Source organism: Anabrus simplex, chromosome 2, assembly GCF_040414725.1.
Source record: "Anabrus simplex isolate iqAnaSimp1 chromosome 2, ASM4041472v1, whole genome shotgun sequence".
Taxonomy (NCBI): domain Eukaryota; kingdom Metazoa; phylum Arthropoda; class Insecta; order Orthoptera; family Tettigoniidae; genus Anabrus; species Anabrus simplex.
The window spans coordinates 555,756,205-555,770,841 of NC_090266.1; the positions used below are offsets into that span (position 1 = coordinate 555,756,205).

General features: G+C 42.7%; 1 pseudogene; it reads left to right on the forward strand.

Moving 5' to 3' along the window:
• Positions 1 to 515: 515 nt before the first annotated feature.
• Positions 516 to 14,637, forward strand: part of LOC136863602 (uncharacterized) — a 128,826-nt pseudogene continuing 114,704 nt past the window's right edge.

A 14,637-nucleotide genomic window follows, 5' to 3' on the forward strand; every position in this document is an offset into this window, starting at 1 on the left:
TTCTGCTGCTATCCACCCTTTGTTTAATTTGGCAATTGTATAGAATTCTTTCTTTCTTTCTTTCTTTCTTTCTTTCTATTTTAGCGTTAGATTCATATGTACCTGTGTACCGAGTGGCGTGACCGGGCGTGTTCGCGCGCTACGTCTGTGGAACTAAACTCTGCATTCAGGAGATGAGTGGGTTTGAATCCCACCGCCGGCTGTCCTGAGAATGATTTTCTGTGGTTTCGCATTTTCACTTCCAGGCAAATGCCAGGACAGTTCCCATTCATAACCCACAGCAGATTCCTTCCACCTCCTCAACCAATTTTTTGATCATCATCATCATCATCATTAATTTCGTCATTAGCTCCCCAACCGAGGCTGACGTCAGGAAGGGCGTTCTCTGTGACAGTAGAACGACCACCAGATTGCATTAGTGTTGTTCGTGTTTAGTGTTGTTACAAGGCCTGGTACGGTATATAAGGGGCATGAACAGACTCAGATGTTGAGTGATCCCTCTGAAGGACACGGAGATGCCGCGTTCTCGTGTGAGACAGCGTTATCAGTACCTGGCAGAGTTTGAACGGGGCCTCATTGTGGGTCTTCATTTGGCCGGCTGGTCAAATCGTGCACTATCCAGATTTGTGGGATATTCGTATGTTACGGTGGCCCGATGGTGGACTGCATGGGAGCATGAGGGCAGGCATACTCGTCGTCAAGGTTCCAGTCGACCACGTCTTACCACCACAAGGGAGGATCGCCGTATTGTTCACCAAGCACGCCGTAACCCCTTCACATCTGCGCCTTCCATCCGCGAACAAGTAATGGTCTGCGTGCAACTTTGTTGTGTCATCCCGTACCATTGGTCGGAGACTAGCAGCAGCCGGACTAGGGAATTACCGTCCTTGCCGTTAACACCAAAACACAAACGGCTGCGTTTGGAGTGGTAAGTTACCGTGACCAGGAAGAATGGATTGCTGATGAATGGCGTCGCATTACGTTCAGCGATGAATCGCGGTTCTGCACTACACCCCGAATGACCATCCTCTGCGAGTATGGCGGCGATATGGGGAGAGATTCCTGGCGTCATGGTGTGAGGAGACATCGGATATGGCTTCAGGTCACGGCTGCTAGTGATTGACGGAACTCTAACGGCACAACGGTACGTCACGGACTTCCTGCGTCCTCGCGTGTTACCTCTCCTGCGACAGTACCGTGGTGTCATTTTTCAATAGGTCAATGTTCGTCCACACACGGCACATGTCTCAATGACGTGTTTGCATGATTTTGAGGTACTTCCATGGCTAGTAAGATCTGTCCCCGATAAAACATGTGTGGGACCAGCTCGTACGCCAAATTCGTCCCAATGCCTGTATCCAGGTATGAAATACCAGTTATAACAGTTGTGGGCCAGCTTGACTCATGAGAGGATACAATGGCTTTATGACACCCGTCCCAACTGAATCAGTGCATGCATCCGGGCCAGAGGGGGTGCAACATCATGCTGGTAAGTGGGCTCGTATTGGCAAGTTTTTTGTAAATTTGACTCGATTTCGTCATCACTGAAATAACATCACATACGCGCTCAGCACGTGACGTTTTATTTCGTTTCCTCCTCCCCTTTGGATGCATCCATTTTTTGTATTTTTTTGCATTTTGCACGGAAAAACGTGTTTACTTCGAATATGATGTCCGATATTGCTAGTGTAAATGTGTTTACGGCATTGTGACGAAACTTGAAACTCCGGCCTCAAAGGTGAATATTTAAAAAAAATTGAAGATATGACATTCGGTCTCTATCGATCATACTGCCAGCAGTATAACTTAGCACGTGCCCGGGTAGCATATACAGAGTGATAAGTACAGATTTAAAAACATAAATTAAAATTAATAATAATATGACCTTATAGCATTCGGCTGTGCGGCTACCTGCGTTGTCAGGCGGATATTACTGCTGAGTATAGGTGCTCCCACCCGACGGGTTGTGGATACCGTCTCGCCTTCCGAGCGTAATCGCACACGTAATAGGTCCCTCCCCGGGCAGCAACCACGTCAGATTCTGATTCGGTGTACAAATAAACTTCAAGAAGAAAGTAAAGAGGGGAGTGATGGCCACATGACCCTTTTAGTCGCCTTTTACGACAGGCAGGGATTACCTGTGAATTTATTCAGCCCTTCCAATCCACGCGAGGTACAATACATGATACCAAAGCCACAATCCATTTCCGCGCCTAGGTCGTCCCTTTTAGTTGCTTCTTAGGACAGGCAGGTGATACCGTCGGTGTTTTCTTCGTCTGCGTCCCCCACCGAAGGGGGTACAATTAAACTCCCGGGGGACATAATATCTGGCGCCTCGGTGTCCCTGAAAATCATTATGGTTAGGATATAAAACTTTTATTATTATTATTATTATTATTATTATTATTATTATTATTATTATTATTATTATTATTATTATTATTATTATTATTATTGTTGCCGGCCCCGCGGTGTAGGGGTAGCGTGCCTGCTTCTTACCCGGAGGCCCCGGGTTCGGTTCCCGGCCAGGTCAGAGTTTTTTTCTGGATCTGAGGGCTGGTTTGAGGTCCGCTCTGCCTACGTGATTACAGCTGAGGAGCTATCTGACGGTGAGATGGCGGCCTCGGTCTAGAAAGCCGAGAATAGCGGCCGAGAGGATCCGTCGTGCTGACCATACGACACCTCAAAATCTGCAGACCTTCGGGCTGAGCAGCGGTCGCTTGGTAGGCCATGGCCCTTCGGGGCTGTTGCGCCATGGGGTTTGGTTCCTTTAGTTATTATTATTATTATTATTATTATTATTACTCATGGCTTTTTTCCCAATTTGAGATCGGCGCTTAATATGAATTTGTCCCTGTTTTACAGCCGGATGATCCTGCTGACGCCAGCCTTATGTGGATGGATGTATTCATATTTGCGTGTTTGTGTAGTTGTTGGTAGTGTGTTGTGTTGTACGTAGATGGAGGGAAATGTACCAAAATGCACACAAATACGGTACTCAGTACCCGAGCCAGGGGAATCAGCGATACGCAGTTACAATCCTTGTCCGACCGCGCGATGTAGGGTTAGCAAGCGTGCCTGTTACCTGTGGGCTCCAAGTTCGTTTCCCGGCCAATTCATTTTTATCCGGATCTGAGAGATGATTCGAACTGCACTTACCGTACTTGAAAACAACTGAAGAGCTCTGTGACGGTGAAATAGTGATTTCGGTCTAGAAAATCAACAATAACGTGATGTGTCACCTCGTAATCTGTAGCCCTTAGGCCTGAGCAGCGGTCGCTCGGTAGACAAAGAACCATCAAATCTGTAGCGTCGTGTGGTTTTGGTTTTAAGATCATTGGCATGGCCGGGAATTGCAGACCAGTACGTTGACCATTGAGCCAGGAAGTCGATTATTATTATTATTATTATTATTATTATTATTATTATTATTATTATTATTATTATTATTATTATTATTATTTGAGAGTTATTACCTCCAAGTGAAATGAAATAGCGTATGGCTTTTAGTGCCTGGAGTGTCCGAGGACATGTTCGGCCCGCCAGGTGCAGGTCATTCGATTTGACGTCCGTAGGCGACCTGCGCGTAGCGATGAGGATGAAATGATGATGAAGGCAACACATACACCCAGCCCCCGTGCCAGCGAAATTAACCAACGATGGTTAAAATTCCCGAACCTGCCAGGAATCGAACCCGGGACTCCTGTAACCAAAGACCAGCACGCTAACCATTTAGCCACGGAGCCGGACACCTCAAAGTAATCATCCTAGTAAGAAAAAGGGACACATTCTTGTCCTTGTCAATTAAAATATGTAACTCAAGCAAGGTACTATTTTGCATCTTGGGGACTTGATGGCTACTGGCATCATTCATTTCTCACTAAAGTGACCGTGGTTGGAATCTCAGACAGTCTAGGTGGGATTTTTTATATGAAAAGTATTTCCATTGGTTCAGATTCCACTCAAAACTCACGTTATGCGCTAAATGATAACAAAATTAACAATAATCAAAACTTACTAGACTGCTTTGCTTTCTTTTACACGTATATTTCTTCCACCGGCTGTGGCTAATTTCTGACAGATGCAGTATTTTTGCACTGGCGCAGGCCAGAGCAAAGTGTAGCTACCATTGAAGTCGCAGTCTCATTTATGACTGTGCATATATGGAAGCTGCTGAGGTATGGGTGATGCTGAGTAATGACACTTGGAGCACGACTAGGTCCTATTCATAGGGCCAGTAATGCTGTGATAGTACTGCCTGCCCCAGAGAGGAAAGCAATGGCGAACTACCTCACTAACCATGCCTTGTATACCTCATTGTGGCGTTGCAGTCGGTTTGTAAGGTTTCGTTATGACCACATAAAATTTGGTGGTTCTGTTTGAGTATCCAACCTGCCTGTGCGCTGGAAACTGAATAGAGCTGCAGTCCGACAGATTGTTTTTAAATAATTGAAAGTACCTCCTAGCTAAATGTTACCAGATACCGCGAATTTTGTATTTCGATAAATGAACGTTTCCTAGTTCGTTGCTCAGAAAATATTGTCAGTAAATAGGCGATAGGAAAGTTGAATTTTATTCCTCATGATTTCTTTTTGCTAGGTGTTTAACGTCGCAGTAATACCGATAGGATCTCTGCGATACTAGGATAGGAAGGGGTTAGGAGTGGAATGTAACGTCCGTGGCCTTAATTATGGTACATGCGTAGCTGCCTTATTGTATGTCGCGTAGTTTCAGGGACGATATTTTTTTCTAAAAGGACAACTTCTGATTATCGTAAAGAAATGACAGCTGTGATAGTTAAGGACCGAATTTTGAACAGATTCCTAAACCATTTGGATGAAGTAAGCATAATATTGATGGAAACGCGCCGCGTCATTCAGTCATGTAAAAAAATCCAATAATAATAATAATAATCTCATTGAATAGGCCTATTTGAAACAGACATGTTGCATTTTTGACAACTGAAATTATTTCATTCTGAGCTCTTACAGTGTGTATTACTATACCCTTCAAAATCCATTTCAAAAGACAGAGCATAACAATAAGATAATCCAAACTTTCAGGAGACATTCCTCACATACAGAAGAAGAAAATATGTTATATGGGCATGGTTGAAAAAATGCCGTATTTCCATGTTAGAAGTCATTTTCTGCTACTCCACATAATGCATTAACCACGGGAAACTCACAGGAAAAGATCGCACCAACATACCACATGAAACTTTTTCTTATGTGAAATGTTTACAGTGATACATTCATCAACCCACCGTCGCATTGAATCCTGAATGATAATAATAAATAATGTTATTTGCTTTACGTCCCACTAACTACTTTTTAAGGTCTTCGGAGACGCCGAGGTGCCGGAATTTAGTCCCGCAGGAGTTCTTTTACGTGCCAGTAAATCTACTGACATGGGGCTGTCGTATTTGAGCACCTTCAAATACCACCGGACTGAGCCAGGATCGAACCTGCCAAGTTGGGGTTAGAAGGCCAGCGCCTTAACCGTCTGAGCCACTCAGCCCGGCAACTTATAACTATAAATCTGCAAGACTCAGACAAAGAGGACAACGAATAATTCCAAAGAGGTTAGTGACAATTGTGAAGCCAATGAGTAGTCCTGGCAGTTCCACTGGAGTAAAGAAGCAAGTCCAATAGTTACTTTTTACATTATTTAATGTTGCTTTATGTCGTACCGACACAGATAGGTCTTACGGCGATGATGGGAGAGGAAAGGTCTAAGAGAGCGAAGGAAGCAGCCGTGGCCTTAATTAAGGTACATCCCCAGTATTTGCCTGGTTTGAAAATGGGAAAGCACGTAAAACCATCTTCAGGGCTGCCGACAGTGGGGCTCGAACCCTCTGTCTCCCGCACGGCCAACTCGCTCGGTAGTTGATAACTTATTTTCTTCAAATGTTCTTATTGCAGTGACAGCATTGTGAGATTAATTATTGCTGTAATACGTTTAACAGTTCGGTCATCGCTCGTTCTCCGCAAGGGAGAGAGTGATTACAGCGTTTCAGCAACTAACACTATTATTTCCATTTCTTTTTAGACTGCAAACGAAACAGCTTCCCATTAAGAAACTACTGTGGTGAGATGGTTGTATGATTATAGGTGGGAGCTTCGTAATTTGCACCAGTGCCTATATCGTACTACGTTTATAAAAGTTACATCATCGACAGATGCTACTATGTAGCTTAAACATCATGAAGTATACCTCTTCGGACGCCATTTGATAGCGGTCAACGTTATGTTACTATTTGTCACGAATTGTTGGAGGGAAATTTACTTTTCATCCCTTCAGAGTAAATTTCTCACCAGGTAGCGAGGATAAGAATGTCCGGCAGGTATATGAAAAAAATATCGTGCTATACATGACTTGAAGCTGCATTAATATGTCCTAATTCTCTCGTAGCTGAGAGCCTCCGTGGCTCAGACGACAGCGCGTCGGCCTCTCACCACTGGATACCGTGGTTCAAATCCCGGTCTTTCAATGTGAGATTTGTGCTGGACAAAGCGAAGGCGGGACAGGTTTTTCTACGGGTACTCCGGTTTTCCGTGTCATCTTTCATTCCAGCAACACTCTCCATTTTCATTTCATAGCATTTATCAGTCCTTAATAAATCACATTGGGAGTGGCGACCCCATCGTACTAACAGCATATATATGCTTCATTCATTCCATCCCTGACCCGGTCAATGACTGGAAAACCGGTTGTAGGTTTTCATTTCTCTCGTAGCTGCTGACACGAGCAAGCGCGGGTTCGTCTTAAAATATCTGACAAATATAAAATGGTGAAATTTCCTAAATCATGCCGACTTCTGTTTCCAAAATTGCTCCGATACTTTCGTTTGACATTGCAGAGAAAAACGAGTTTTCAGTCGCGACCAAGGTCTTGTAGGCAAAGAATGGTACTCTACATTGATGAAAGGACACCCAAATTTGTCAAATATGCAGCATAAAGCAGCCTCCGTGGCAGAGCGAGACGATTCCGTACGGAAGAGTGTGTGGATTCTTCAATCATCTGTAAAGCATATCCGGCAGACATAACTTAGATCCCACCAGAATATCCAAAACAGATAAAAGTGCTACGCTACAATAACTAATTGTTACTCTAAAGGGTAAAAATAACAGTTGGCGTGATCTCCAGCGGAAAAAATGAATTGCACAGAAGTGTTTTTACTAGTGATTCAACGTCGCATTAACTCAAATAGGTGTAGCTTTCCTGTGACTGTAGGATAGGCAAGCGCTAGGGCTGGGAAGGGAGCATATAACTCATACAGTAAGTACTGCATTGTCCAAGAAACCGTATTGTGGTCTGACTTGGGAATCCATTGGTACAATTTAGGAAACCAGTTTCGTAGTTTGTGCCCATAGCTGACTTCCAGAAAGCTGATCCTGTAGGTCTTCTGGAGAGCGCAGCTGTGAGCTTGCATCCGGGAGATAGTGGGTTCGAATCCCACTGTCAGCAGGCCTGAAGATGGTTTCCCCTGGTTTCCCATTTTCACACCAGGCCAATGTTGGGGCTGTGCCTTAATTAAGACCACGGCCGCTTCCTTCCCATTCCTAGGCCTTTCCTGTCCCATAAATGTATTCATGTGAATTTTTAGTCAGATACACCTCTCTGGACAGTGAAGGGGTACTCAGTCACGGCTACACACACCGTACGGCAGAAAACGATGGTCATTTACCTAGCAAACCACTATCTAAGACATGGTTCATGCTCTCTGTGGGGATGTGGGCAAGTACCTTGGGTATGAAGTGTTTACTGTGGTAGTGGGTTCGAGTTCAGCCTCGGGCATGGGCGTTAGTCGTGAATACAACTGCTCATATGGTCATAAATTCGTGACAGTGGTTTGGATTGGCCTCGACACATTAAATATTGTAATGTATAAGAGTGCTGTGAGCAGGTCAGAACTAGGACGCTGATATCAGCCACTTACATAAACCTCATAGCCTTATGCTTGATTTATGTCATGTTTTAAACAGGGACTTTATAAGCTCATAGTCTGTACTTGACAAGGAATGCTATCATATGAAACGACTTTCTGCTACATTTTGTAGCATGCCATAATCACAGATGGGGACACGGAATATGGTGCCGCCCTCAATGATTATTAATTTGTAGCTTGCAAATATGCTGTTTTAATACTTTTCTCTCAACAGATATCGATACATCTTGATGATTTCCTTCAAATAAAAACATTAGGGAGAACTGTATGTTACATTCTCAGGGGATTACATTGATTGATTGTAACCATAAATGCTCTTATACAGCGTGTTGCATAATTATCTGTACAGATTGACGCAGGAGCAAGACAACACCAAGCTAAACTTACTTTAGATAGGAATGTATCCGCGGTGAAGTCACCTGTTGTCGTCAGAGGATGTTTTCGAAGTTGTTGTCGGGATAGAAGCTGTGTAATGTATTTATTTCAGAAGGTACTCGAAGGTTCGACAATCCATAAAAAGCATAACCTACTTAACGACGTACTTAGCGTCGCACAGACACAGATATATATTTCTGCCGTACAGTGTGCATAACCATGACTTAGACATACTAATAATAATAATAATAATAATAATAATAATAATAATAATAATAATGTTATTTGCTTTACGTCCCACTAACTACTTTTACGGTTTTAAGAGACACCGAGGCGCCGGAATTTAGACCCGCAGGAGTTATTTTACCTGCCAGTAAATCTACTGACATGAGGTTGAAGTATTGGAGCACCTTCAAATACCACCAGACTGAGCCAAGATCGAACCTGCCAAGTTGGGGTCGGAAGGCCAGCGCCTCAATCGTCTGAGCCACTCAGCCCGGCAGAAGCATTGATTTTCGTACACTTTCAAAATCTCCTGGCGTGTCACGAATGGCTCCAGCGGCTACAGCAATTATTGTAGCGAAGTCTTCTGATTCAACGATCGTCTCGTACACAAGCTGCCAGAAATGTCCCCAGAGGACGAAATCGAGCCTTGTGAGATGAAAAGATACAACACTAGTCAACAGTAGTTGACGTAGATAACACGAAAGGAACAGCTTTGAAAACATACTCTGGCGTCACTAGCTGACATCAGCGGATAAACATTGATATCTATCTCTGTGTTCTCTAACCCCTGTATCAATTAGTACAGATAGTTTTTGCATCACTGTGTATAGATCCTTTTGTACGTAGTATAACACAAAGGGCTCATTACTGAAGAGATGTGGACGGCGACCTGAATCACCGACCAACACTTTACTTTGGTTTCTGTACCAAGCTCCTTCTAGTGTTTCTTGGCTACCTACATCATGGTGTGCGAAAAGAAGGGAGTTCCTCATTCCCCCGTATTTCATGTTTCTTATCGTTTTTAACTCGATATCTTTCTTTATTCTTCCATCTTTGGAGGTGACATTCAAACAAGCAAGTGTACGAGCATGATAATTGAGTGGAAACACCTTTGGCTTCTAAAGAAAGCGACCGCGTTTCGATTCATGGTCAGTGCATGTGGAAATTTTGAAACGAAATGTCACGTCCTTGTAGTTCGAATTTCATGTAAAAGCTGGAGATTACATGTCTCTAATCACGATATCAGGAATTACGTAACATTACTAGCTCGTTTTAGTTAAATAAGTAAGCAAGCAATCGAAACACATTTATATTGTTTTACGTTAGAATGACTTTCTTGACGTCAACTTGTGCGAAGGGAAGTAATCACTATTGCGTGTTTCTGTGGTGCTTAGTCATGTGAAGTGTCGTGTGCAGACGAAGGGTTAACATCCACGAACCAGCCGGGACCGAATCCAGGGTCCTCTGAACCGAAAGCCACTACGTTGATAACTCATCCAAGTAGCCGGACACAATCATTTTGCAGTAGTATAACCTTAATACTGTAGTTCAGAGCTGACATGAAGGGAGTTGTTTCGAGACTTGAAATAAGGTACATCGCATCATTCATCGGAAGTTGTGGTGGTGTTTTTTACGTCGCACCGACACAGATAGGTCGTATGGGGACGATAGGACAGGAAAGGGCCAGGATCGGGAAGGAAGCGACCATGGCCTTAATTAAGGCACAGACAGAGCAAGTGGTTGTGCGGTTTGGGTCACGTAGCTATCAGCTTGCATTCGGAAGATAGTGGGTTCGAACCGCACTCTTGGCAGCTCAGCAGATGATTTTCTCTGGTTTCCGATTTTCGCACCAGGCAAATCCTAGGGCTGTACCTTAATTAAGACCACGGTCGCTTCCTTCCTACTCCTAGCCGTCTCTTATCCTATCATCGCCATAAGACCCATCTCTGACGATGCGACATAAAGCAGATTGTAAAGATTAAGGTACAGCCTCAGCATTTTTGCTTCTTGTGAAAATGGAAAATCATAGAAAACAATTTATAGGGCTGCCGACATTGGGGTTCGAACCCACTATCTTCCGAATGCAAGCTGGCAGCCACTCAAGTGATTACGGATATATCTGTGGAAAATTTCACTGTGAGCAGCCGATATCGGCGCAAGTTTCACCCCTTGACCAGTGGACGTATGACGTAGGCTTCTCCCCGTACAACATTATAGTCAACCGGGCGAGTTGGCCATGCGGTTAGGGGCTCGCGGCTGTGAGCTTGCATCCGGGAGATAGTGGGTTCGAATGCAACTGTCGGCAGCCCCGCAAATGATTTTCTGTGGTTTCCGATTTTCACACCAGGCAAATCCTAGGGCTGTACCTTAATTAAGGCCACGGTCGCTTCCTTCCTACTCCTAGGCCTTTCCTATCCCATCGCCGCCATAAGACCTATCTGTGTCGGTGTGACGTTAAGACACTAGCAAAAAAAGACAATTAGAGACATTTGTAGATATTTTTTCTTAGTAAATAATGTGCTGCTCTAGTAAGGCACTTCGATCGTCTGATTGAGTTATGATTAGAATACATATCTTATAATAGAGTAGCAAGATAGCCGTGTTTCCCAACGGCTTTAAAATGCAAGTTATTACCTGTCGACCGGTCGTAAAACTAGGTTTAATCCACATCAGCGCCGACCCCAGATATCTTGGGAAAAGGTCCGGTCGACCTTCCTGACGCCAATCCTAGGGATGTTAAGTGGATCTGTTATGAAAGCATATCAATTTTCTTAGTTATAGATTCTAATGAGTCCGGCTTCTTGGCTGAATGTTGAGCATACTGGCCTTCAGTTCAAAGGGCCCCAGGTTCTATTCTCGACCGATCGATGATTTTAACCACATTTGGTTAATTCCTCTGGTCCGGAGGCTGGTTGTTTGTATTCGTCTCAATAAGCATCTCTTCATCTATGTACAAGGACGAAGCACGGCCTTAATAAACATATTCATCTATGATTTTTATTTTTTTTTATTTTTTCAAAAAATTCTATTTACTCGGGGCATCGACCTAGAAAGATCTTTTGTCCCTACTTTGCACCATATGTTATGAACCTGCGTGTATTTGGAAATTGCGGAAGTGTAAAGTGTTGAAGGTGAGGAAAGGAACGTTAAGGACGACACAAACACCCGGTCCCCTGGACAAGGATATTAATCATTTACAATTAAAAACCCCTGACCCGGCCGAGAATCGAACCCGGGACCGCCGGGTGACAGGCCGACGTGTTGCTCCCTACACCGCGGGGCCGGACTTCATGTATGATTACAAAGTAGACGAATATCTTTCATATCGAAACTCAAAATAAAGAAAAATGTGCCTTTCTGCTCACATAGTAATACATTTTCTGTATTATAGTGCACTCATTCCCTGCAGAACCAAGGCATTCGTGGTTTGTTTTCAATAATGTGTGTTTTCATGCTTTTTGCATCACTCAGACGCAATAGAAACAGTCCGTTTTTGAAGTACGGTATTCAGTACAAGCCGCTCGACTCTGAATATAGTGCATTTCAGAGTGAACCCTCACTGAGGTAATCCAAGCCGTGGTCAATGGCTCACAAAGCGCGTAGATACAGGTATTATATGAGTTAGCTTGTTAAGTCGACATGATTTCTCCTTTCAAGACCGAGACCGTTATCATATCCCTCAGTAATCATAGTACCTGGTATCATTGCGTCAAGCGAGACATTACAACTAGCATTCCCTTGAACTGAGTAGATCTGAAACCTTGTTCTTACTGTGCGCGGCAAATGTCAAATGTGAGTAATGTTTACCGCTAATGGCAACCTGCATCCAGAAGCTAGCGTACTGTACTGTACTGCGTAAGATGATGTGTGAGAATGTAGCTAAAGAAGATACATGCCACTTTTAATAAACGTCAAAACAACCTTCCGCAACGTTCCGGGAACGTACATGGTGTACTCGTATTTTAATTGTGTACAAATTGATATACAATCTGCCATTTTAAAATGATGTCATGTTGTTGCTCTATTTATGGGTACTATAACACGTGTCCTAAAGTCCATGGAAGTTCACGATGTGAGCTATACATTCTCCATATTACGAACAAACGGAGCACATCGTATGTTTAAGGGGCCGATAGATGTTACTCCCCTTTTAAAACAAGCATCATCATCATCATCATCATCATCATCATCATCATCATCATCATCATCATCATCGTATGTTCAAATTGCTAAAGGCTAAATCCTACATTACATTATATTGAAAAAAAATGCATTAGGCGTATATACTTTAGGTGTTGGGAGTTCATTGATACGATGCTCACAGACCCCAACAGTTGAGTAAAATAGAATGCTGAAACCTTTAACAATAAAACAAAATACAGTGAAACATTCATGCAAAATGAATCTACAGTGTTAATGACTGCACCGTCTCAGACTCGAAAATACGCAGGTTATTTGATACCTCATCTACAACCAGAGATCCCTGAAGCCAATCAGACCGGGCGAGTTGGCCGTGCGCGTAGAGGCGCGCGGCTGTGAGCTTGCATCCGGGAGATAGTAGGTTCGAATCCCACTATCGGCAGCCCTGAAGATGGTTTTCCGTGGTTTCCCATTTTCACACCAGGCAAATGCTGGGGCTGTGCCTTAATTAAGGCTACGGCCGCTTCCTTCCAACTCCTAGGCCTTTCCTATCCCATCGTCGCCATAAGACCTATCTGTGTCGGTGCGACGTAAAGCCTCTAGCAAAAACAGAAAAAAGAAGCCAATCAGAGTAGCCTGGGGTGTTAAATCCCCGACCAGTATGGTCAGTATTCATGGATTTGGGTGACTAGTGAGTTAGAATTCTATCATCTGTCCTTGAAGTAATTTACCGTTACCATTTACACTCCTGACAAATGCTTGAACATTACCACTTTTTTCTTAATCCCGTTCAATTACAATTACAAAACTGATATCGAGGAAGCACAGATACGTACAGAATTCACATGAACACGGAACCATTGACCTCGATGTCCATAGCCTCCGAAATGAAAAAGAAGGAAGAGAACCAAAATATCAACATCAACCTGACTGTTGGAGTTAGAAGTTTCAGTTTCAGGTTTTAATGCTGAATTTTCGTCTATACGTTAAACATGAACCCAAACCTTTGGACGCATGTTCAGTTACTTAAAATGTGAGGATTCTGAAATCCAAATTAAGTGATTTTTATCTGGATTATGACGACCGAACTATTTATCACTTCATTCCTGGAAACTTATTCCAATCGTAGTCCAAAATAATCTTAGTTATAAGAACACCGTGCTATTAACTAACATGACCCCACCTACAACTTAACAGAATAAAAATAAGATACACCGTGAGACCTCTGGTGAAGTAAAGAAACTTCACTGTGATGTCGTATGCTCGAAGATTCACCTGTAATGCCATTAATGTGGAGTCATCCTGGGGTCTGTAGACCATAGTCGGAAATTGATCTCTATCCAGGAGATAGACACTAACGTTAAGTCAGCGGCCTGGTGCTTTCACCTCTCTGGCCCTTTTTTCTGCGGTCAGATTACGTGCTTGGGTTTATTTATTTATTTATTTATTTATTTATTTATTTATTTATTTATTTATTTATTTATTTATTTATTTATTTATTTATTTATAAATTATCGTTAACTCGCATGTTGTAATTTGTGTATGGGTAGCCTGCTGCTGTACCTGACAACAGATGCCTTCTGAGAGATTCACACGTCAGTATTCCGAGACATTTGAATTATTGCAGCATAAACTTGATGTTTTGTTTGTTAATATGCACAGCGTACACAAACCTCAATTGAATTGCTTATTTCAGAAACAACACTTCTCCACAGAGACTGCTTGTGAGAAAAACGCAGAAAACATTGTTAATTACAGACATTTATGTTGTTGTTGATATATATGCTAACTTCCAAGGGAAACGAGGCAATTATTTAATATAGGCTTGTAAATCTTTCAGTTATTAATGTGTCTTTAATATTGGTGTAATATGAGATTATAATATTGAATAATGCACAATAGCAGGAAAATAGTATGTGATTTGCACATTTTTTTTCAATTTTGAACTTTTAATTTCATGAACTTTATGAAGTTACACAATCATATTTTAAACTACATCTGTCTTCACTTTGTTTTACACTACGCTGCACTCCTTCTCACGGTCCATATCTCTACGTTCGACTGATGACCAATTGTAGATTGTGGTGTAAAATGCCTGGAATTTATCTGGAATTTGTAATTCTAATTTCTTGATGTCAGCCATTTTTTTCCGAACTTATTGGCAC